General features: G+C 34.7%; 1 pseudogene; it reads left to right on the top strand.

Annotated features, from left to right (window-relative positions):
- The window catches only part of LOC140859316 (transmembrane 9 superfamily member 11-like), a 169,231-nt pseudogene extending 147,332 nt beyond the window's left edge, over nt 1–21,899 (top strand).
- Nucleotides 21,900–25,747: the final 3,848 nt, after the last annotated feature.

Raw genomic sequence — 25,747 nt, 5'->3', positions numbered from 1 at the left:
CTTTAATAATTCTCTTGTGCACTTGCTTTGGCAAATGAAGATCTCTTCTCTTGATTGCTTAATTTGGAGTCTGAAAAAGAAAGTGAGTTCTCCTATCATGCTCATCTCAAACTCTCCCTGCATGTGTTTGGCAAAATCTCGACATAAGATTTCATTAGTAGACCTAAAAATGATATCATCAACATATATTTGTATCACAAGAATGCATCAACCTTTCTTTTTATGAAAAGAGTTGTATCTACTTTTTCTCTTAAAAAAATATTTTTTAATAAAAATTTACTTAGTCTTTCATATCATGCTCTAGGGGCTTGTTTTAAACCATATAAAGCTTTGTTTAATTTGAAAATATGGTTTGAAAAAGTATAATTTTCAAAACTTGAGGCTGCTCTACATATACTTCTTCCATGATAAAATTATTTAGAAAAGTATTTTTTATATCCATTTAATATAACTTAAAGTTCATAAAATATGCATATGCAAGCAAGAGTCATATGGCTTCTAATCTAGCTACGGATACAAAAGTCTCATCAAAATTAATTTTTTCTTGTTGATTATACCCTTTAGCTACTAGTCTTGCTTTATTTCTAATAATATTTTTATTTTCATCTAGTTTATTTCTAAACACCTATTTAGTTTCAATTATAGGGTGATCTTTAGGTCTTTCGATAAGGATCCACAAATTATTTTTTTCAAATTGATTAAGTCCTTCTTGCATTGCATTTATCCAATTATGATTTTTTTCAGCTTCATTAATGATTTTTGGTTCAAAATGAGATATAAAAGTAAAATAATTATTTACATCCTCAAAAGAAGATCGAGTTTTTACCCTATGTGAAGGATCACCAATGATAAGTTCCTTAGGGTGGTTGTGAATATGCCTCCATTTTTTTGGAAGATCATATGTACCTTGAGGTTGCTCTTGTAGTTTTTGTTGTTTCTCATATTCATCCTTATGTTTGTCCTTAAGATTTTTCTTATTTTATATTGTTGAGTCTTTTAAGGTGAGCTCCTTCATTCCTTCTACAATAAGATCTACATCATCAACAGCTTCTTTCTTTCTTGATGGAAGGCCATTAGCCTCATCGAAAAAACATGTATTGATTCTTCTACAACTAGGATTATTTTATTAAAAACTTTAAATATTTACTAGAAGTAGAATAATCAAGAAAAATAGCTTCATCAGATTTAGCATCCAATTTTTTGAACTTATCTTTACCATTATTTAAAATAAAATATCGGCAACCAGAAATATGAAAATATGTAATATTGGATTTTCTTCCTTTCCAAAGTTCATAAGGCATTTTCTTTAAAATTGGTCTTATTAAAGCATAGTTCAAAATATAACATATCGTGTTAATTGCCTCTGCCCAAAAATATTTTGAAAGGTTGCTTTCATATAGTATGGTATGGGCCATTTCTTCAAGAGTTCTATTCTTTCTATTTACTATCCCATTTTATTGGGGTGTCCAAGATGTAGAAAAGTTATGATCAATATCTTTTTCATCACAAAACTTTTCAAAATCTTGATTTTCAAACTCAGTACCATGATCACTATGAATTTTAAGAATTGGAAGACCTTTTTCAATTGAAACTTTTTGATAAAACTTGAAAAATTTTGAAAAAAATTTCATCCTTGTGTACCAAAAATAAAACCCATGTAAATCAAAAAAGTCATTGATAATAACAAATCCATATCTTTTTCCATCTAAGCATGTAGTTTTATGGGTCCAAATAAATCCATATGCAATAATTCCAAGGGCTTAGCAGTTGAAATAATATTTTTGGATTTGAAAGAAACTCTAGTTTGTTTGTCTAGTTGATATGCATTGCAAATTTTATCCTTTTCAAAATTTAGTTTAGGTAAATTAATGATCAAATCCTTTTTGATGAGTTTAGAAAGAGAATGCATGCTTATGTGTGCAAGTCTAAGGTGCCAAAGTCAACTAGTCTCATTAATCTTGACATTCTTAGCTACTAGACATTGCATGTTTTACAAAGATAGATCATCTAAATCTATCATGTAAATATTACCATGCCTATATCCAATGAATCTCATGCCATCATTATTGGGACTAGTTAAATGCACAAGGTGGATTCAAAACTAACTTTAAAACCATTATCACAAAGTTGACTAATGCTTAAAAGATTATGCTTCAGACCATCTACCAATAAAATAGTTTCAATAAATATAGAGGGAGTGATACCAATGTTAATTAGTCCAATGATCTTTCCTTTGCTATTATCTCTGAAGGTGACCATCCCTCCATCTTTTACTTCAAGAGTGATGAATTGAGATTCATCACTAGTTATATGTCTTAAACACCTCTGTCTCCTTGGGATGCAAGACATACCTATACAAAAATTAAGTTTTAATTTTAGGTACCCAAGCTTTCTTGGATTCTTTTTGTTTAGTCATAATGGTTCCTTTTGGAAACCATATCATCTTCACATGAGAGCTACCAAATTTGTTAGAAAAGTATGTATATGATTTATGACCCATTTTATCATAGTTGAAACATAAGATTTTTGATGATCTATCTTGCGAAGGATTCGCAAATATATTCTTCAATAATTTTTGTTTCTTTAGAGGGTTATAACTAAGATCGATTTTGTTATACACTACCCTTTGATTTTCAAAAATTATTTAAAGTTTATTTGAACTTAAAGTAAACTTATCTATAATTAGTTTCAGCTTATTTACTTCAATGTTTGAGTTCTAATTTTTTTGGATTAAATTTTATTTTCAACTGAAACATCTTCTTTTTCTTTAAGTAAATATTGATTTTGCATTTTCAATTCTTTGTTCTTTAATCCTAACTTCTTTATATTATTTAATAGATCATAGAAAGTCTCTTGTAGTTCATCAAAAATAAATTCATTGGAGGGTTCAGATGTTACCTCATTTTCATGTGCCATGAGATAAAGAATGGCTTCTTCATGGGTATCATCATTGGAGTTGATTTATCGCTATCACTTCAAGTTGCCACCATAGTCTTCTTTTTGAATTTCTTGGGGGCCTTCTTGAGTTGAGGACATTCGGATATAAAATGCTCCAGCTTCTTACATTCATAACATATAAGGGACTGCTCTTTGTCTTTCTCTTTGTTTAGCTCCTCCTTAGTTAATGACCTTCTTCTTACTCTTTGCCTCCTTTTCTTCATGAATCTTTTGAATTTCTGAGTGATGAGTGCAAGCTCTTCATCTTCATCTTCATTATTGGATTAGTCCAAATCTTCTTCTTCTTAAGCCATCGACCTGAGAGCTATAGTCTTTTTTTCTTAGTATCTTCTTCATTGTGTTACCTCATGGTGAGTTCATGTGTCATGAGCAACCTTAGAAGCTCCTCCAAAGATAAGATATTAAGGTTCTTTGCTTCTTGAATCACCATGACTTTCACCTCCCATGTTCTTGGCAGAGACCTAAGCACCTTTCTCACAAGATCACTATTAGAATAGGACTTACCAAGACTCTTAAGCCTATTTATGATATTAGTGAAATGTGTAAATATTTGGATAATAGACTTATCAAGTTTCATTTTAAAAAGTTCATATTTGTAGACAAGCATATTGATTTTAGACTATTTAATCTGATTAATACTTTCATATATTACTTCTAATCTATCGATATTTTTTTAACAAAATTATATCTGAAGATTTTGTTAAATTTATTTGCATCTACAGCACAGTAAAAATATTCATAGCTTTTACATTAAGTTGTGCCATCTTCTTGTCACCCACATCCCACTCATTTTCAGATTTAAAAATATTCTTTCTATCAATTTACTTTGTGGGTGAGTGAGGTCCATTTACTATGATACTCTATATATCATAGTCAAGTGCTTGAATAAAAATTTCATCCAAAATTTTCAATAAGTATAATTTGACCCATTGAAAAGTGGAGGTCAGTTTATGGATTGCCCTTGGCAAGTGAAGTGCCAACTTGAGTTACCATAGATCTTTTGTTCGTGATGGTAAAGTCAAGTAAGAGCTAGAGCACCAAATTCTAATACCATTTATTGTCTAGCTATACAACCCAAAAAGGAGGTGAAGTTGAGTTATTAAAAAATTTAAGTGAGCAGTGATTCACATAAAATATGCTATGAGTGTGTATTGTGATGTGCAAGGATAATAGAAAGGATGTGCTTAATGCTTTCACAAATAAGTAAAAAATTAAAGTAATAGTAATAAATAAGATTAAACATACCATAAATAAAGAGATTTATAGTGGTTTGGTATCAATCTTGCACCTACATCCACTCCTCAAACTCTTACTTGAAAATTTTAATCCACTAATTATTCTCAAAATGATTACAATGTTAGATACCACTGATCCTAGCTATCCCAAGCTAGATACTTATTTTTTTGAATACAAGCCAACCCAATATACTCTGATTCAAGTTCGGATCAATCTCTCCATATTTTGGAACCTCCCAAAACTCAAAACAAAAGCAGCAAAACAAGAAGAGTATGTTTTACAATATTAAGCACAAGTTAGCTCCTCAAATGAGGATAATAAAATAATAAAAATATTTTACTAAGAATGGAAGAAGCTTTTGAGAGTCCTCTCAACATTAATAAAAATTTGAAAGAGCCTTTGAGAGGTGGTTGAGTTTGAAATCAACGCTTCTTTATCTTGAATAGTAATTTTCTTTGGACTGAATTTTTTATTTTTATTTTTTTTCTTTTGAATGGATTTATACCTTCAAATGGTGGAGAAGGTTTAGTAGCCATTAAAATCCATTGGAGTGAGTTTAGAAAGTATTTAATGTGCCAAAATTGAAGGAAAAACTACCTTTTTCCTTTGTAAGATCTTCCAGATTTCATCAAATCTGGGGTAGAATAATTTAAAAAAATTTATCCTATATTTATTTTAGATCTAAGTCTCTAGATCTAATCTTCATATCTGATATTAAATCTAAAATAAATCTAAAAGGGATGAAGAAATAAATAATACCTCAAGGGTAATCTGATTACCCTGTAGATGATTTTTGCACAGCCCGAGGTTTTGATGTAGCCACGCAAGCGCCTGGCCTCTACTGGTATCCACTCAGACAGGACCTGGATGTCTTCTCCTCATGAATCTATGCTCCAAAAATCAAATCTCTATTTGATTTGGAAGTGCTTCAGAACTCCTAAAGTTGGAGTAGCAGCCTGTCGAAGATGTCCTGTAGCCTTCCTGTTCCAGGCATCACCACGCCTTGGACCTTTGCCAGATGGATGTCCAACTCTTTGGACGTGAAGAGGAGAGAGAGGAGAGTAGGGAGGATATGGAGAAGAGGAGAGGATTCTCATTTTGGCTGGGTATTGAGTAGAAACTTTTTAAACCCTAGCCACAGACAGGAATTTTATAGACCCTGTATGCTGCACAGTGCCACATCATTCAACCAATCAAAAAATTCTAATAAATTTTGAAAAAAATTTGATTGGTGGAGTGATATCATCTGATCACATCAGATAAAAACCCCCACCCTCTCTCCTATGTTGGCACCAACTTTGAATAAGCACAAGCAAGGTGGCGCCAAAGAGTCCATGTTTATCAAGACTCTTTCATTCTTATCCATTTGGGGTACCCATTTTAATCCAATTGGACTCATGCCATAATCTGATTATGGCACCCAATTTGATGTGGTTTAGGTATGTGGACACTCTACAAAAATCCTCCAATGAGCTCTCTTCAGTTTAAGACCCATATGTCAATATTTGACAGATGTCCTAAAATAAAATTGGCAGGTGACAGGAATTAGCAGGTGCTTGTCTTAAATTTATCTCATGAAATAAGACAAATCTTTTCTAAACTGGATAAGCTTTATTTAGATGAGAGAAACTTTCTCAAGGTTCTTTGGATGAGTCAAATCATATTTGGCTCAGTAGAGACAGAAAAGATTACACGAGGAGAAAGTTAGGCTCAATCGTGTGCTAGCATGATTTCTTGAACCTAATTGGATCTTATCCAAATCAATTGGGTTAGCCCAATTGATGACATCCAGACCCTAACCCTTTTAGTATAACCCAGTTAGGTTCAATTTGTATGGTAATGAGACATGTCATGATCTCATCATCGATATCATCGAAACTTCTTTCGATGGATCAGAACTCTTCTAATTCAGAGAATTAGAATGATCGATCATCAATATCATTCTAATTGCTCCCAAAATCCATCAGTGACATCTAGCGGTATGTAGTGGCAACCCATCAAAATTGAAGATGAACCTCTCGGTACAGCTACCTGTGTGATTGAGTTTCTCTATCATGAGTCCCGACTGAATTAGGGTTAAGGTGAACTCGTTAAACCCAACATCAGTCATATGAGTTAATCGATCGATCCGAGTCCGATGTGAAACCCCAATGGAAAATCTTTTTTCATTATTTCACTCTGCCATGGCCATGGGCTTAAGGACTCGATCTTTCGATCATCATAGGACTACTCCTCTCATCTACCGAGGTTGATAGATCCCATCTTGGTGCGACCTAGTTCCTACAATGAATATGCTACAGCCAACATACACCTCAGGGTTCTGAATGGCTAGGAGATCAAGTTATGGTGTAGTCAAACTATAACACACTCAAGGTGAACTATCGATGCACCTCAGGTCAAGGAACTAGACACACAACTACAGTATCGAGCTAGTCATCGATGAGAAGGTAGACTTCTTATGACTGCTCGAGGTGGTCACGCTCAGTACTCTCATTCTCAACAAATATCTGTACTCTCGCTCTGGTGTCTTCACACTGTAGACTCAAGACATATCTATCCTAAAGAAGCGATCGTACACCAACCTTCCAGATCAATCACCATCCTCATGATGATCCTATGGTCAGGAGCTGTTTATGAGTTAGTTATGTAAATTCATGCCTTAAATTTTCAACTCTTGAAAATATGAATTGACATTCCTACTAACTCAAAGGATGTATCACAGACACAATATACATAATGTGATAGAAAAATAACTCATTTATTGATTTATAGTCAAAATTATAAATTTACCCTTAGATTTGTACAGGAATGTGTCAGCCAATCTGGCATCTAGGGCACACATCTAACAAACTCTCACTTGACCTAATGCCAATTGGCTACATATCTAAGTCCCATCTTCTCAAGGTGGGCTTCGATCTTTTGCTGGTCCAATGGCTTAGTCAGTGGGTCTGCCATATTGTCTGTGGAGTCGACTCTCTTGACCTCGACATAATTCTTTTCGAGGTAATCACGGATCAGATGAAATCATCGCTCGATTGCTTGAACTTCTGGTGAGACCTTGGCTTTTTAGCTAGGGCTATGGCACCATTATTGTCGCAGTAAAGAGGTATGGCATCCGATGACATCACTCCAAGCTCTGCGGCAAACTTCTTGTACCAGAATACCTCCTTCGTAGCTTTCGATGCAGCAATGTACTCTGCCTCCATGGTGGAATCAGCAATCACCATCTGCTTGAAACTCTTCCTGCTAACTGCACCACCATTGCAAATGAACAGACTCCAGATGTCGACTTTCGATCATCTATATCAGACATAAAGTCTGAGTCTGTATATCTCTGAATCTAAGTTCTCCATTTCCAAAGATTAGAAATATATCCTTAGTCCTTCTCAAGTACTTAAGGATATATTTCATAGAAGTCTAGTGCTCTTCATCTGGATTCGACTGATATCTGCTTGTGACACTCACAGCATGGGCTATATCAGGTCGTGTACATAGCATGGCATACATGAGGCTCCTTATTACCAAGCATAAGGGATCTTGCTCATGTGTTCAATCTCCTCAGGTGTGCTATGGCACATCTTCCGCTATATGACCTAGCCTTAGGTGCCACAGATACCTATCATTTAGACTATCTCTAGACCTTTTAATTCCTATGGCATTCATATTTTGCTCAATATTAAATACAGATACATCAATATGTAGCTGATAGAGACCGTTAATAAGAAAACCATCTGCAACTTTATTATTTTTATAAAAAATATTACAATGATCCTTATGAAAGCTAATCACATAGCCTTCTTGTGCTAAACATGAAATATAAATCAAATTGCTGCTTGCTGCAGGCACATAATAACAGACTCTTAAAACTAAATCTAATCCTAACGATAATCGCAGAGGGTAGGTTCCCACGGTCACAGCAGCAACTCTTGCTCCATTTTCGATGCATAGGATCATCTCCCCATCCCTTAGCCTCCTGCTCTCCTCAAGACCCTCATAGAAGTGCACAAATGAGCACTAGAACAAGAGTCAAGCACCCAACTGGATGCAGAAGAAATCGTAAGATTAGATTCTAAAATGAGCATACCTCTAGAAGGACCATCCTTCTTGTTCTTCAGGGTGGCCAGGTACTGAGGACAGTTTTGCTTCCAATGGCCGTCTGATTGGCAGTGAAAATATTTTTTCTTATCAGCAGCCTTCTTCTTCGGTTCTGTCTTCTTCTTCTTGCCATCCACCTTCTGCTTCTTTGCAGACTTTTTTTCTTTTCAAAAGACTTTCTCTTGGAAGAAGTCTGCTCCACAGTAGAACTGAGCCTTTTGAACCCTTCATAGAAAGCTCAGCCATAACCAGTATGTTCATTAACTCGACCAAGATAGACTGCATCTTATGCATATGGAAGTTCATGATGAACTGACCATATGCATCGAACAAGGACTGAAGGATCACATCAATCTGAAAATCCTTGTCTAAGATGATACCGAGCTTCTCAGCTCCTCAAGATCCTTGATCATTATCAAATAATGATCTTGGACTGACTGCCCATCATGCATCTTGACCTTAAAAAGTCTTTGACAGACTTGATACTTGGCCGCATGACTCTGTTCACCAAACAACTCTTATAGGTGAGCCAACATTTGACGGGTAGTCAAAATATTCTCATGTTAGCGCTGCAAGTCATCAGACATTGCACCCAACATGTAGTACCTTGCTTTGTTATCATCATCCGTCCACTTTTTCAGAGATGCTCTCTGTTCAATAGTCAAACATGCTGGCATGGCAGGTGGATCCTGGTCTAAGATATGAGTCAATTTTTTGAAACTCAGAATAATTCTGTAGTTCCTTAACCAGTCCTTGAAATTGGGTCCAGTCAATCTGTGGGTGTCTAGTATTTTGGTCAGGGGGTTGGAGGTAGACATGTTTCCTGTAGAGAGTCGAAAGTTTCTAGTTAGATTTTGTAATCAGACTTAACCAATTTGTTTAGGAGTTTTATTTTTAAACAAATTAGGCTCCCACTATTTTCTTAGATCCCTACACTCCTTGGTAGAGATGTGAAAATCTCCGTGATCAGTGATTTCTAGTGGGTGGTGCAGTCTCATCGATTGGCTCATCACCTCACCTAACAGTTATTGATGATGGGTCAACCAATGAGTGGACAACTCTTGTCCAATGATTCTCTAATCATGGTGCACCCAAAACTTGATCTTTAATTCATGAAGCTCACCATATTCGAAATATTACTCCAATCCTTAGTTAAGCCAAACCCACCATTTGCACGAACTAGATTCTTGATTGGATCCCTCACCGTATCTGGAATATTAAGCCCAACCCATCCTCTAATCCGTAGCATCCAATGCCTAATGGACATGGTTGCATCTTTCGGTGCAACTGAGCCACTGCAACAGCCGAGAACAATCAACCCGAGAAGGGCCCGCACATTCACAATGGTGGAAGACCTAGACTTAATATTTTCTTAGAGAGATTTGATTTAGGTCTCATTAAACTTGACTTGACATAGTCATAACAATTATGACTAACCTAGTGGCATGGGTTAGCTCGAATTATTAGCCACCTTTAATCAGAACTGAGTCGACACATATGGCCAGATAAGTGAGATCAGTGGGAGGGATATGCCATTAACTCGACAAGAACGTATTCGAGTCGAGTAGCTCCTAATTAAAAATCAGTCGGTCGCATCTGCCAACTTACTTTAGACACCAAATTATCGAACCAGAACTATTGGGTTTGCCTACAATCCAGCTCTAACCTCTGAGCCAAAATAGGTCTTAACTTGATCGAGTCACATCTAAATGTAATTCGACCTTGACCCAGACTTAATCCTATTAGGCTGATCAATTATTAGCTTTCATGATCCACCTAACCAACTCTTGATTCAATTTGATCAACCGCTAGACCTAATTGAGCTATCCAAGCTCGAATCCAATTTTATGAAAATATCTTAGATCTAAAATTCTAATTTTAGACCTAACTAAATTTCATAAGCTTAATTCATAATTAAGTTTGGGTTCATAAAAAAGTATGTAAAATAAATTCTAGGGTTTCAAGATCTAGATTTTACAGAAAATAAGTTTTGATTTCTGATTAAGGATGAATGCGCGGCACCCCTACACGTCATATGAACATCCTATTGAATGGAAAGAGAGGGTCTTAAAATCTTACTTCGTTCTTATGACCGGACGGCCATGAGGAACACCTTAATCAGAAATATAAATTTAACTACAAAACTAGTTAGATCTAAATTTACATATCTCATATACAATTTAAGATCTAACTAATACATGCTTTGCATACATCTCATGTATCAAAAATTGATCTAATTAACATACTTTCAGATCTGATACATCACATGTAATATCAAAAAATAAAATTTAAATTAAATTATTCAAAATTAAATCTATTCTAGATAAGTTACTGAAATAATTCTACAACTAGTCTAGGCATGCAACAGATCAATTTTATGAAAAAATTAAAATTTTATTTCTATTTTTTGATCTAATTATAATAATTATAACATCAAAAAACAAAAAATAAATTAGATTTAATTCATATTTTAATCTCATTAAAATATAAAACTTAAGACTATTCATAAATTCAACTAATTCTAGTCTAGTCATGCATCTCATGCATGTTAGATCTTCTTAGATTTAATTTTAAATATTTTGATTTAATCTTATCATATCTGATATGATATCTAAAATTTTTTAAATATCAAATAAATAAAATTAAAATCAGATCTAAATTAGATCTGAAGTAGAGCTAAAAATCTGGCTCTGATACCAGTTGAAGGAAAAATCATATTTTTCTTTGTAGGATCTTCCAGATTTCATCAAATCTGGGGTGAAATAATTTAAAAAAATTTATTCTATATTTATTTTAGATCTAAGTTTCTAGATCTAATCTTCATATCTAATATTAAGTCTAAAATAAATCTAAAAGAGATGAAGAAATAAGTAATACCTCAAGGATAATCTGATTACCCTGTAGATGATCTCTGCACAGCCCGAGGTTCTGATGTAGCCATGCAAGCGCCTGGCCTCTACCGATATCTACTCAGATAGGACCTAGAATATCTTCTCCTCATTAATCTACACTCCAAAAATTAGATCTCTATCTGATTTGGAAGTATTTCAGAACTCCTTCTGAAGTTGGAGCAGTAGCTTATCGAAGATGTCCTGCAGCTTTCCTGTTCCAGGCATCACCACGCCTTGGACCTTTGCCAGATGGATGTCCAACTTCTTGGATGTGAAGAGGGAAGAGAGGAGAGCAAGGAGGATGTAGAGAAGAGGAGAGGATTCTCGTTTTGGCTGGGTATTGAGCAGAAACATTTTAAACCCTAGGCACAGACAGGGATTTTATAGACCCTGTATGCTGCATAGTGCCACATCATTCGACCAATCAGAAAATTTCAATAAATTTTGAAAAAATTTTGATTGGTGGAGTGATATCATTTGATCATATCAGATAAGAACCCCACTCTCTCTCCTATGTTGGCACCAACTTTGGATAAGCACAAGCAAGGTGGCGCCAAAGAGTCCATGTTTATCAAGACTCTTTCATTCTTATCCATTTGGGGCACCCATTTTAATCCAATTGGGCTCACACCATAATCTGATTATGACACCCAATTTGATATGGTTTAGGCATGTGGACACTCCACAAAAATCCTCCAATGAGCTCTCTTCAGTTTAAGACCCATATGTCAACATTTGACAGATGTCCTAAAATGAAATTGGCAGGTAACAGGAATTAGCAGGTGCTTGTCTTAAATTCATCTCATGAATTAAGACAAGCCTTTTCTGAATTGGACAACCTTCATTTAGACTGAGAGAAATCTTCCCAAGGTTCTCTGAATGAGTCAAATTATATTTGGCTCAGCAGAGACAGAAAAGATTACACGAGGAGAAAGTTAGGCTCAATCGTATGCTAGCACGATTTTCTTGAACCTAATTGGATCTTATCCAAATCAATTGGGTTAGCCCAATTGATGACATCCAGACCCTAACCCTTATTAGTGTGACCCAATTAGGTTCAATTCTGTATGGTAATGAGACATGTCGTGATCTCATCATCGACATCATCGAAACTCCTTTCGATGGATCAGAACTCTTCTAATTCAGACAATTAGAATGATCGATCATCAATATTATTCTAATTGCTCTCAAAATCTACCAATGACACTTAGAAGTATATGGTGGTAACCCATTATATTGAAAATGAACCTCTTGGTGCAGCTACCTGTGTGATTGAGTTCCTCTATCATGAGTCCCGACTGAATTAGGGTTAAGGTGAACTCGTCAAACTTAACATCAGTCATATGAGTTAATCGATCGATCCGAGTCCGATGTGAAATCCCAATGAAAAACTTTTTTTCATTATTTCATTCTTCCATGGCCATGGGCTTAAAGACTCGATCTTTCGATCATCATAAGACTACTCCTCTCATCTATCGAGGTTGATAGATCCCATCTTGGTGCGACCTAGTTTCTGCAATGAATATGCTACAGCCAACATACACCTCAGGATTCTGAATGGCTAGGAGACTGAGTTATGGTGTAGTCAAACTATAACACACTCAAGGTGAACTGTCGATGCACCTCAGGTTAAAGAACTAGACACACAACTACAGCATCGAGCTAATCATCGATGAGAAGGTAGACTTTCTTATGACTGCTCGAGGTGGTCACGCTCAGTACTCTCGTTCTCAACGAATACCTGTACTCTCACTCCGATATCTCCACACTGTAGACTCAAGACACATCTACCCTAAGGAAGAGATCGTACACCAATCTTCCTGATCGATCACCATCCTCGTGATGATCCTATGGTCAGGAGCTGTTTATGAGTTAGTTATGTAAATTCATGTCTTAAATTTTCAACTCTTGAAAATATAAATTGACATTCCTACTAACTCAAAGGATGTATCATAGACATAATGTACACAATGTGATAGAAGAATAACCCATTTATTGATTTATAGTCAAAATTATAAATTTGCCCTTAGATTTGTACAGGAATGTGTCAGCCAATCTAGCATCTAGGGCACACATCTAACAAAAATCAGGTAAAAACTAGCCGTTGTAGATTTTTTCATCACAGGGGATGCCCTATGGGATGTCTCTTTTTCAACAGTCAAAAAATCAGCTTCTGTTCACTCTTAGAACCTATAGGGGATGACCCATGGAACACTCCTTTTCACATGGGATACCCCAAGGGATGTCCCTTTTTGTGTGCCACTCCAAAAACTTGCATGTCGGTGTGCCAAACTGAAAAGAATCGACCTAGGGGTCACTCCTTTTTGCCCAAGCTGATTTTTCATCATTTTTAAGCTTTCAAAAATTTTGAAAATACCTCCAAATGATTTGATATCATCATGAATGATGTTGAGGCTTTTGAAGAACATCAATTTCACCTCCAACTTAATGAATTTGATACTTTAGCCATCTCCAACCAATTTTTTTAATTAAAAAATTTTTGGATCTCCTAAAATAAATTTTTAAAATATCTTCAAAGATAAACATTATTAGTACCTCTCTCAAATATTTTGTGCTCATCAAAATCAATTCTTAGGCAACATTATCCATATCTCATTAATTTAATCTGAATCAATCAATAGTTGTCTTTAGGGTTTCAAACTAACCACGATCACGTTTCAACCCATGATGGCAAACTATAAACCATGCTTCAGTCCAAGGTGATAATTTATAATAACTATACTTATCAACCTATGGTGGTAAATCAAAATAACTGCACTTCAGCCTATGCTGGCAAACCAGAATAACCATACTTTAGTCTGTAGTGGCAATCAAGAATATTCACGCTTCAATCCACAGTGGCAAACACAAATATCACGTACATACCATTACGAGGTTATTCTCAATACCATGTATCTGTCTATAGCAAGCTATTCTCGATAACATGTATTTGCCCATGACGAGACTATTCTCAGTTTACATGGCTAGCCCAAACATCTCTTTCTTGATCATCAATTTATTAAATCTCAATTATACAAAGAAAATACTGTATCATATTATATTTTTTTACAAAATCTTAAATACTGGTATCACAACCCAAATCATCCAAAAAGCCATTAATAAAATATGCAGGAAGTAAAAGTAGTCATATCGACAATCACATATCCATCAAAATCAGTCACAAGAAATCAAAATAATGCAATGCAAAAGTAAACATATATATAGGTGTTTTTGTGCAAGAATCCTTATCTCTATTAATGATTGACTCAAACACAGAAATCGATGAACTCCTCGATCTACAAACTTGAAATCAAGATATTCCGTTTAACATCCAGTGTAGATAGTCGTAACTCTACGTGATCAGGATCAAACATAAAACTCATACACAGAGAAATTATGGATAAACATCTAAACATCACAATCTAGGACATCTCCTAGGGTTGACCAATTGATTTGAGTTATCTGGATATTTGGACCGTCCATTGATCCATAAGATTTTTAGAGAGAAAAATCTATAAAGAAAGAGAACAAATCTAGAGATAGAAAATTTTAGAGAATGAAAGTAGAGAGAAAAACTAGAGAGAGAAACTTACAAGGAGAGAAAGTATAGAGAGGAGCGAGATAAGAGAGAGAAACTCTCTCTTTTTTTCTTTTTTCTTCTTTCTTTTCTTTTCTTTTTCTTCTCTTTCTTATATCTTTTTTCTTCTTCTTTGTGGGAACAGAGGAGCTTCTTCCCCTTCTCTCTCCTCAACAAAGTAGCAACAAGATAGGGAGCTGGTAGCCAATAGTGGTGCTTGGTGACAGCAAGGGGTAGATCCATCGGTGGCCATGGCCGACAGGAGTTAGTCAAAATCCAAATCAAAAGAAAAGGCTCAGAATAGAGGAGCCTGTTTTAAACACAAAATGGTGGCTTGCTGACTCCAATCCAAGTGTCAATGATGAGAGAACAATAGGAAAAAGGGAGAGAAAGAAGGAGAAAGAGGTTACCTCGGTCTAGTGAGGGAAAATGGCAATCTCTCTGATGAAATCTCAAGAAAAAAGGCTCAACGAAGAACTCAAATTGATAGTGATTTTTTAAGCAATTTGTGGTGGAAAAATAAGTAAGAGGGGATCTTTATTTATAGGCAAGAATCAAGATCATTTTAATTCAAGTTTTAGTGGGATTCTTCCTGATTTTTTGATGAAAATTGGGAGAGAAGACTCCTAACTAGAGTCATGTTCTTCCTCTCTCTCACAGCTTGACTTATTTATTTATTTATTTATTTTTTCTGCCCTTGCTTTTACATTCATTCTGGGATAAAAATTCAGGTCCTTACATTGATGTAATCACTATCTTTGTAATTACTTTTTGAAAATCAATAAAAATCTGATCTTTTTGAAAATTGAGCATGTTTGATGATATCATTTATTTAATTTTTATACTTATTTGCTTGTTTCAATATGTGCTTTGTTTATAAAACTAAGGGAGAGAAAAATATATATTTGGTTCTTTAAAATTAATTTAATGTGCATAATTTAAAAAAAGAGGGGGGCAATTAGGAAAAATAAATTTTTTGACATTGATTATGAAAAATAGGCGGAGAAATCAATATTATATGAAAAATCATGGATCTTAAAAGAAAAGTGTTCATCAGTCATAAAGAAAGATGATATTTGAAATCATAATCATTTTTGGACTTAATGACTAGAAGTACCTTGCTTGTTTCAATTTATGGGAGCATTCATGTTATCTTGTTTCAAAAATTTTTCAATATTCATGACCTTGCATTGGTATCAAGCTAAATTTGAAATGAATTTAATAAATATTTTTTTTCTTAAATCTTAAATTGGTATTAAGAAAGACCTTGAAGAATAGTTAGGGGCTTAGGTCCTAACACTTGAACTGATTGATATTTATTGACAAATAAATTTGGAACAACTCTTCTTAAATTTTTGTGTTTGGTATCAAGATAATTCTTCTTGGATAGTCGCTATTTGGCTTGAATTTTAAAACATTTGATATCAATAAGGATTAAATTATTTATTTTTTATTTTAAATTGATTATTTCCAAAGAAATGAACTCAGTTTTTTTTCAATTTGTATCAAGCAGAATTTCTTTTAAGAATATTACCATAATTGATGTCATAATTTACATAATTGATATCAAAAAATTTATTCTTATCTTAAATTCTATCACTTTAACTTTTGACAAAAGAAAAGCATGCTATGTCTTAAATTTGAATTTACATGACTATATTTTTGCTATAACATTATTTGAGATAAATACTTATGATATATTTTTGAATGATCTGCTTCAGTATCAAAAAAGAAAGAAGTATTTTTAAGACAATATTATTCAAAAAAAATTAATTTCTATTGAATCTTTAAAGCTCAAAACTCTTTGCTAATTGAAATTAAGAAATATTTTTATATCTATATCTTTGAGGAAAAGGAAGAAGTCTCAGTCTGAATTCAAAAATTAAACTCAAGTTGAATTTGAAAGGGAGAGAACTCAAATCAAATTCTAAAAACTGAATATCTTTGGATTTAAGTCTTTCCTTGATTTTGATGATTCATTTTAAATCCTTCCCTTATGCCTTTTTGATGCTATCAAAAAGGAGAATTATGTTAAGTATGTTTGAGTTGATTACATACTTGAAATGCTTTAAAAATGTTGGAAATACTCTTTTGTTTGCTTAAGTCAATCATATAAAATGAGTATATTTTGAATATTCTTGAAATATATATTGATTTTTAATATCTGAATTTGAGATGAAATGAAATATTCATGAAGTATATGCTTAAAGTGTTTAGTTATTCACTTCATGAATCATATTACAAAATTAATTGAAATACATTATATGCTTTATTGTGTATATACTCAATTTTGTCATCATTAAAAAGAAAGAGATTGTTGATCCTATGATTGATTTTAATAATTTTAAAATATTGAGTATAAATATACTAATCATATATTTTAAAAATAAATGTAAGATTTTTAGATGCTTAAAATAAAAAATTTATCCATGAAAAAGATCTCCTCAAAGAAAGCTAAGATAAGAATTTTAAAGTTAAGATTTTAAGTTTTTGACTTAGCAGAGTCGACTCCAGAAGCATAGAGCCGACCTTTGAACTGAAATAAATAGAAAACAGAAGAATTTTAAGTTTTAGAAAGTTCAAGAGTCACCTCAGAAGAAGAGGAGTCGACTTTGGCATGCTTGTGACATAGACATCTTAGTTGGCAAATATCTTGATTTGATAGTTCGGACTTGAAGGGGCAAGAAATCAAGTTGATTATGTCTGATCTTAATAGTTTTGATCCTGTCGCATTAAAATGGATGTAACTCTCTTTTCTGATATCAGAATCGCTTATAAGATCCTAATTTGAAAAGCTCTTTTCATGCTCTATGAGTTTGACTATTTTATTATCATAGTCAGTTTCAGGACTAGATTCTATCATTTGACATATCAATGAAAGCTTAGAGGACCTTGGATGGATTGGAAGTCTTGATCTTTTTTCTATTCTGTGTAGGATTACTGATGCATTAAGTTAGGATTTTTTTATCTACAAATATAGCCCTTTTGATCAATATGGTAGTCAGTTTATTTTCTTGATTATTGATCAAAACTCTAGAAGAGAGTTTCTTCTTAGTTTTGATGTTCTCTTGTTTCATGCATCTTCCTTCTTTTCCATCAAAGCGTGGCCTAGATTGCATTAATTTGGAGCTGACTGGCATGCAAATGAGTCGACTAGTGTAATGAAGAGTCGACTATCTCAGAGAAGATAGAGAATTATATTTTTGAATCTTCAATTTGAGTCAATCCCAAAAGAGCTCGAGTCAACCCCAGGACAGATCAAGTTGACTCATGAAGATGGCGAGCCGACTCTCTTAAGAAAGATAGAGTATAGGATTTTCAGACTTTAAGACCGAGTCGACTCTGAAGAGGTCGAGTCAACTCATGGACAACTCGAGTCGATGAGTCAACTCATGGGTAGCTTGAGTCTATGAGTTGACTCATGGGCAGCTCGAGTCGACTCCTAAGAAATTTGAGTAGACTTTTGACACGGGATCAACAATAACGGCTAATTTTTTATACTTTTTCAATAACTAATTTTTGGCTCTAACAGCTAGTCCAAGCTTTTCAATGGTCAAAACTTATTCTTTAGTAACTTTCAAGCCTATTAAGAGCTAGAGAATCATTTAGGAAAGAAGGAAAAGTAGATTGAAAGCAAAAATACATTAATTTGAATGAGTATTATTGAATATTTTTGAGATGGAGAAAAAGAGAGGGATTTGTGCACAGAATTTAGTAAGCTTTCAAGAGCAATCTTCTCCATCATCTTAACTACCTCTCAAGTATCAACAAAAGAAGTTTAAGCTTCATTTGATCCATTTATCATCAACTTCTCAGCACTTCAAAGAATTTAATTTTTTTTTATTTTTATTTTGAGCTGAAAACTTTCTATCTTGTATCTTGTTTTCTTTTCATATTTCTTTTGGGAAAAAAAATTTGGGGTTAGGCCCATCCAAGCCTAAAAGTGGATATTGTAAGTTTTCATTGGTGAGCTCACAAAATCATTTGGATTGATTGTGAATTTGAAAAACAATCGATGTATGATTTTGGTTGGTGATCTTTAAAAATCAACTAGATTCATTTGTAATCCCGAGTAAAACAAACACACTGTAATCGAACTGATTATAGTAAAATTCTCAAAAAAAGCTTGAGGAGTGGATGTAGATGCGGGGTTGCCCCAAACCACTATAAAATCTGTGTTGTTTGTGTTATGCCTTGTCATATTTTACATTCTTGCTTTACATCATTTTAATTCTTGCATAATTTTGCTTATATTTTTAATCCGCTGCTGCACATTGTTTATACTTTACAAGCACTTAAGTTAAGTTAATTGGAGCACATAATTATTTAAGATTTTGAATGAGTTAAAATTTTTGATGAACCCAATTTATCCTCCCCCAACCTCTTGAGCTGCTAACTTTCTGGGCAACATCTACTATATGTTCAACCACCTAAGGCTCAAATTCTTAGTGCACAAGAATGAGGAAACTAATGTGGCGATGGTGATGGGCACTAGGAAGCCTCTGATGTGATCTCAAGCTTGGACAAGTCTGGTTCTAGCCTTGGATGGATGGTGGTAGGGTTTGAAGTCATCCCTTATAGTTTCCAGCATAACTCCAAGTCTATCAAGAATCTAAAGATGTACAATAAGTATACAGTAAAGATTCAATGTGATCCCATGATAGTGGGCATGGCCATTAAAGAAAACCAGTTCGTTGTTTTCACCTATGAGGTCTCGTTTGTGGAGAGTGATATTAAGTGGCCATCTCGATGGGATGCTTACTTGAAGATGGAGGGAGCCAAGTTTCACTGGTTCTCGATCCTCAATTTGCTCATGGTCATTGCTTTCCTTGATGGAATTATTCTTGTTATCTTCTTGAGGACTGTCTGAAGAGATTTGGCCCAATATGAAGAGCTTAACAAGGAGGCTCTAGCACAATGAACAAGAAACTCTGAAGATGAAAGCTTATGGTAGGGGATATTTTTAGGGAATCGAGCCATCCATAATTGCTCTATGTGATGGTGGGAGATGGAGTTTGCACTTGGGTTCATATCCTTGACATCTACACACACACACCCACACACACACACACACACACATATATAATATATATAGATTGGGCTTCGGTTGATTGGATCCCAATCCATATCTCATTGGCTCCCTGTCCCTTGGATCGGTGCGCATCTCAAAACATAGCTTAAAAGCTAATGGAGGGTGCCCATTTCATCTCTCTTCAGTCACCTTCTTCTCTCTTCAAACCCACACCTCCTCTCTTTTTCTCCTCTCTTCTTCTCTCTCCAAATTCATCGGCCATTGTCCTCATTCAAACCCCCCCCCATCGACCCATTCTCATCTCAAACCCCCCTCATCAGCCATTATCATTGTCTCAAATCCCCCTGTCATCCCCACCATCCTCCTCCTAACCCTCCCCTCGGCAGCCATCTTCCTCAAGACCCAAACCCCTAATTCATCCTCCTCTCCTCCCAAACTCCTCCCAAACCCCCAACCCCTCTATCCTCCTCCAAAACCCCCCACTCACCCTCCTCCTCCCCCAAGCCCCCCACCCATCGACCCTCTTCCTCTCCCCCTAAACTCCCCACCCACCCTTGGCTTTTTCTCTCTTCCCCAAACATTGCCCCCATCTGCAAACCCCAACTGCCGCCTGCTCCATTTTTACCCAACCCCAACTCCCACCTACCGCTCCCACCCATCGCTGGCTCCTTCTGTCTTCCCCAACCGCCACCCCCATCTATTGCCGGCAACATTTCTCCTCTCTTCCCCAACCTCCTACCCCCACTCACCTCCAGCTCCTCTCTTCCCCAACAACTATGCCCAACCAGTGCCGCCACCACCCACCGCCGCCCCCACTATAGCTAGAGCTCCACATCTTCCATATTATATGAGCATCTATTTTATAGTTGACTGATTTTATACTTAATTCAAGTGACAGTTTGAAATCTCTTTAAAAAAATTGATATAATGTGATTGGATGTGATTTGATTTTTGAAATCTTGAACATACACTATATTAGTACATAAAAGGGAAAACATGCTTATAAAAACTACATCATAGTTATAAAGTAGTAATATGAGCTGAGTGCAATAAAATTCAAGTGCGGTGAAACTAGTAATGTAGTAGCAATGGACCATGATTTTCCAAATATTTACATTATGAAAGGATGAATTTTTGTTACACTGGGTATTTATATCTTACCAATTATTTATGAGTTGTAGCTTCATGTTGCATGATAATTCAAGTTCTTCCAATGTCTTGAGAAAACAATAGTTATACTGTCCAAAAGCTGTAGCACGGTACAGTAATTGGAAATCCATGTAACAAACCAATTAAAAGAAAAAAGAATTTGGGGCAATGTTGGATTAATTTATATAAAATGAGATCAAAGAGAAATATATCATATATAAGTTGGAATTCACATTGTTGATTAAAGTAAAAAAAAAATAAGAGGATTTTCATATCATATTATTAGCATTATCATGATCTCGTATCATAGTCAATCTCTTTTGAAATTATCATATCATAGGAAGATGATGTAATGTATAATTTATGAATGTTTTCTCACCTCTGATGATATTTGATTGACAACCATACCATACATTGCAACTGGCCCTTGCCAAATACTTTAAAAATGCATTATAAAGTTTGTTATTTTATTCTTTGTTTGCAAGAGCATGCCAGTGAAATTCAGTCAAATGTGATTCTTAGAAATTCTTAAAGTGCACCCTCCAGCTACATTGCTTGTAAATGTATACATGCATGCATATATATATAGCAATGATGGTGCTCTATTTAGATGTAAATTTTGCTTAAGAGATCTATGTGAAGATGTGACACTATCATCATAGATTGTTATTAGGAACCATAGCAAGTTTAAAGTGAAGTATCATCTCTTTTGTAGTAAGATGCTTAATTCATTAATATATTATTTATGTGTTTTTATAGTAAGATGCATATAACTTATGACTCATCTCTATTGGTTCTTATAGATGGCTCGGTCAAAGTCCTCAAGGAGTTGGGAGAGGAGCTCTCGAGTTTTGAAGAAGCAAAAAAGTGCTCTCCTCCAATTGATAAATTAACATTGCTATTTGAGATGATATATGGACTTCATCAGGAGCATCAGGGAGTTGTTGATGGATGCCCATAGGACATTATAAGGCAGATATCCTTTCACTATATGCTTGACATCCTAGTCATCACACAGGAACAAACAGTTGTAGACCAACTCCTCCATTGCTAGGATGAGAGTAGGAGTTTCCGTTTGGGAGGACAAACGTTGATTTTTCATGCTGAGGACGTCGCCCTCATTTTGGGACTATCCTTGAATGGGGTAGCCATTGATATGAAGAAGGCTCCCCAAAGTATGGTTTGGGACCACACATTTTGCAGAGGGGATAGTTAGGAGGGATACATTGAAAGATAGGATCAAGATATTGTTGTCTAATTCATCTTTCAATGCCATCCGATCTATGGTGTAATTGCTTGTTGTGTACCTTCTAGGTATATTTTTATTTTTTTTATTGAATCTTTGCATTGCACCATGAATCTTCTCCACTATTGACCCCTTAAGGGACATTGGCCATTATGCATGGGCCAGAGCAGTCCACTGCATGCAATTCATTCTGGAGGCTACGAAAAAGGTAAAGAGAAGGAAAAGATGTGCAAAAAAGAGCACTGGTTATATTCATGGTTGCGTTATAGTTTTGATGATAAGAAAGATATTAACTTATTCCTTTATCTACTTATTTCATGTGGATTATCATTTTGAATTTGCATACATAATTGTTGATTATATCACCGTATAATTGATTGCTTTTCTTTTAGATTTGGCTTTTTGAGAGAATAGGTATAATCAAGTCATTTGTTTTTGGCCGGCATCCTTGAATCCTAAACTATGAGAAACCCCAGTTCAGGAAATAGGCCTACTTTGGAGAGATTTTGAAGGGCCTAAAAGGGAGACATGTATTATTACATTTGATGTTTGGTATTGTTTATTTCTTTTGTAAGATTAGGGGACTAATTATTTTGTCTTCATTTTCATATGGGAGACCTACTACAAGCAATATAGGATGAGGTGTTGCTCTTTGAGGTGGAACCTTCTAGCTGCTAGATAGAGAGGGATGAAGGTGGAAAGAGTAGGACAGGTAGGAAAAAGAGTAGATCTGATAGCACATGCAGCATTGCCGCAGTATTGGCCTCTCGTGTTTTTATTTTGTTTTAATTTATCACTAATACATCTAGTTGTTTTCTATTTATCCTCAGTTGTAGTTCATACACAAATACTGGTGTGTCTCTATGGAGGTCAAGAGGAGGAGGGCTTGAGACGATGCTTAGAAAATGGAGCTCTAGAGGATTGTCATCAAGAAGGATAGGTTGATTTTTGAGCTATAGGCAGCATTAAAGAGCAAGAAAGGATGCAAAAAGGAGCACTCATGAGGTGGAGGTAGATGTGCCATCTATTGAGTTTGTGAGTGCTGATAGCCCAACAATATTCCAAGAGCATGCAGATCCATAGCATACCGACAAATGGGTTACATGGTGGCTAGTTAGAGGCTCCCGTCTTCTTTGCAGTCCTTTCATCCCACTACCTTCATGTACTCTAGATCCCACAAGAAAGCCCAAAAAAAAGTTAGTCCACCATAAGGACGACGACATGGTAAGTAGAGTTGTAATTTAATAGAATATTTATACTTCATTCACATCTGACATACTCATACAATACGTAGGGATTTTTTGAGATCAACTATGACTTCCCCGATTTGTAGCTTATGGATGATGGGGAATGTAGGCATGTTCTAGATTTTTTAGAACAAAAAATTGATCAATATGCAGTCCTTGTTTATAAAATTTTGATATCTTTCAAACTAATTCTCTTTAGTTCTGACACTAATTTCACCATATAGGTCATTAGTTTGGAGTGATGACATTAGCATCATCAACCGGCTATAGATTCATGACATCCTATTTGACAATTTAATTGATGACAATGTAAGTATTATATACTAAGTTGGATAAATCAAAGATATATGCAAGTTAATTTTTATTTTTTGCAATGGACTATGTAGGTCATAGTTATTTTTTGATCCCTTCGGTAGCAGCATGCATTGACCAATCCTTCAATGTATTTGGAGTCTATCTTTATGTTACAATCCTTCTTTACGATAATTATTTTGTATTCTTCATGTAATTTCATATTTTAGTCTAGCATTGTATACTCTAATATATGTTTCATTTTTTTTGTCCTTTTAGAATGAGCATATGGAAGGTTTCTGATACAGCTATGTGAGACTTCATGCCCTATTCATTGGCTGAAGTCAAGTAGATATTCATGCTATATGCTCGCCTTCACACTGGCACCTGCTTATCATGGATATAGATGACACATGTTTCAGATGCTATACATCTGTGAGTGGTGCAGAGTACAGAGTCATCACTAGAAGATTTATAAGTAATGACCGTATTTATTGGATATTGTGTATACCTATGCATTGCTAAAATGAGGTTGATTTTCAATCTTATATTTATAGGTGACCTGGTTGACTGAGATGGCATGAGATGTCTACTCTGTTGATATGGATAGTTGGCTGCTCCATTTTACTGACTGCCCACAGCAAGGTGCCAGATAATTGTTATAATAATTTGGTTTCTTATGTGTCTTTACATTATACACATAAGAGGCATGATGCTTTTTTCCAAAATAATAGAATGTGCCAAATTATGTAATTGTAAGTGCTAACTAAGCCTTTTCATGCCAACTAATGCTTCGTCTCAAATCATGCCTGTGCCAACTAATAGTCTGTGCCAAAAATGGCTCATGTCAAGGATCGCAATATTTCAAATAATGCATTGTGCCCCTTATATTACTAGAAAAAATTATGTTTCCAATTTTCAATCCTATATGTGCCAACACACATTTGTGCCAACTAATCTAGTATGTCATTTGTTTGTTTTATTGACTATGAGCATGAAATATTTTATAGGCCTGATTGTGCCATCTATGTCATACATTTTATAGAGAGTATGGTGACAGCGGCCCAGATCACAATTATAGATACTTGTGTGTTGGACTTACTTGCCAGATATGCTGCTTAGATTATCATGAAGGGTCACGAGGTGGGAACATCATAGTTTGCTTTGTGCTACCTTTATGACCATATCTGTGTTGGCTCCACTCTTTGTGTATATTTGTAAGATATTTATATTCTATCAAAATATTTGAATGTATTATGAATCTCTTGTGAATAAAGTTGGATGAAAACTCTTGTAAAAAATTCAATTATTATGATGGACTAATTATTTTTATGTATGAAAATATTTAGTAAAACGTGAATCAAGTTTTTTCTATGCAATTGTTGTAGTAGATTTGATGACATTTGAGTTTATTCTTTATATTTCTTTAAGTTTGTTTATAGGTTGTTATTATGTTTATTGATAGGTCTGATAATTATTCAATTCTGTAGCTGGTGTGATTATTATTTTCTAGATAATTTATGTTCAAAGTTATGATAGGTTAATTTATGCTTGTTTGTATGGAGTAGTTTTTGTTGTGTGCTTAGGATCTTATTTGTCATTGTTTTGAGTTTTAATCTTCTTCATTCGGAAATTATGGATGCTCTACCAGGTGAATTTATGTCCTCCCATGATGGAGAATGAGAAAGAGGGATAAATTAATTTCTAATAGAAATAAATACAAACTTACTAGAATAAATACAAATAACCCAATGAAACACAAAATTTAGAAATTATAATGTTGCCTTCTTTAATCCCATGATAAGATAAATACAAACTATCCTTAACTAAGCACAAACTCCATATAATAAATAAAACTGAATATAATAAACAAAATCTCTAAGACGATAAATATAAACCGCCTAGAATAAATATAAATTAGGGATCCAAAATCTGAGTGATCCAAGGGTCCTCCCGTGATAAACAAGAGAGGAGGATAAACACTAACTTGTATTGAAATAAATATAAATCATTGAGGATAAATAT

Source organism: Elaeis guineensis, chromosome 7 (genome assembly GCF_000442705.2).
Source record: "Elaeis guineensis isolate ETL-2024a chromosome 7, EG11, whole genome shotgun sequence".
NCBI classification, from domain to species: domain Eukaryota; kingdom Viridiplantae; phylum Streptophyta; class Magnoliopsida; order Arecales; family Arecaceae; genus Elaeis; species Elaeis guineensis.
This window is presented reverse-complemented; position numbering and strand designations above follow the sequence as displayed.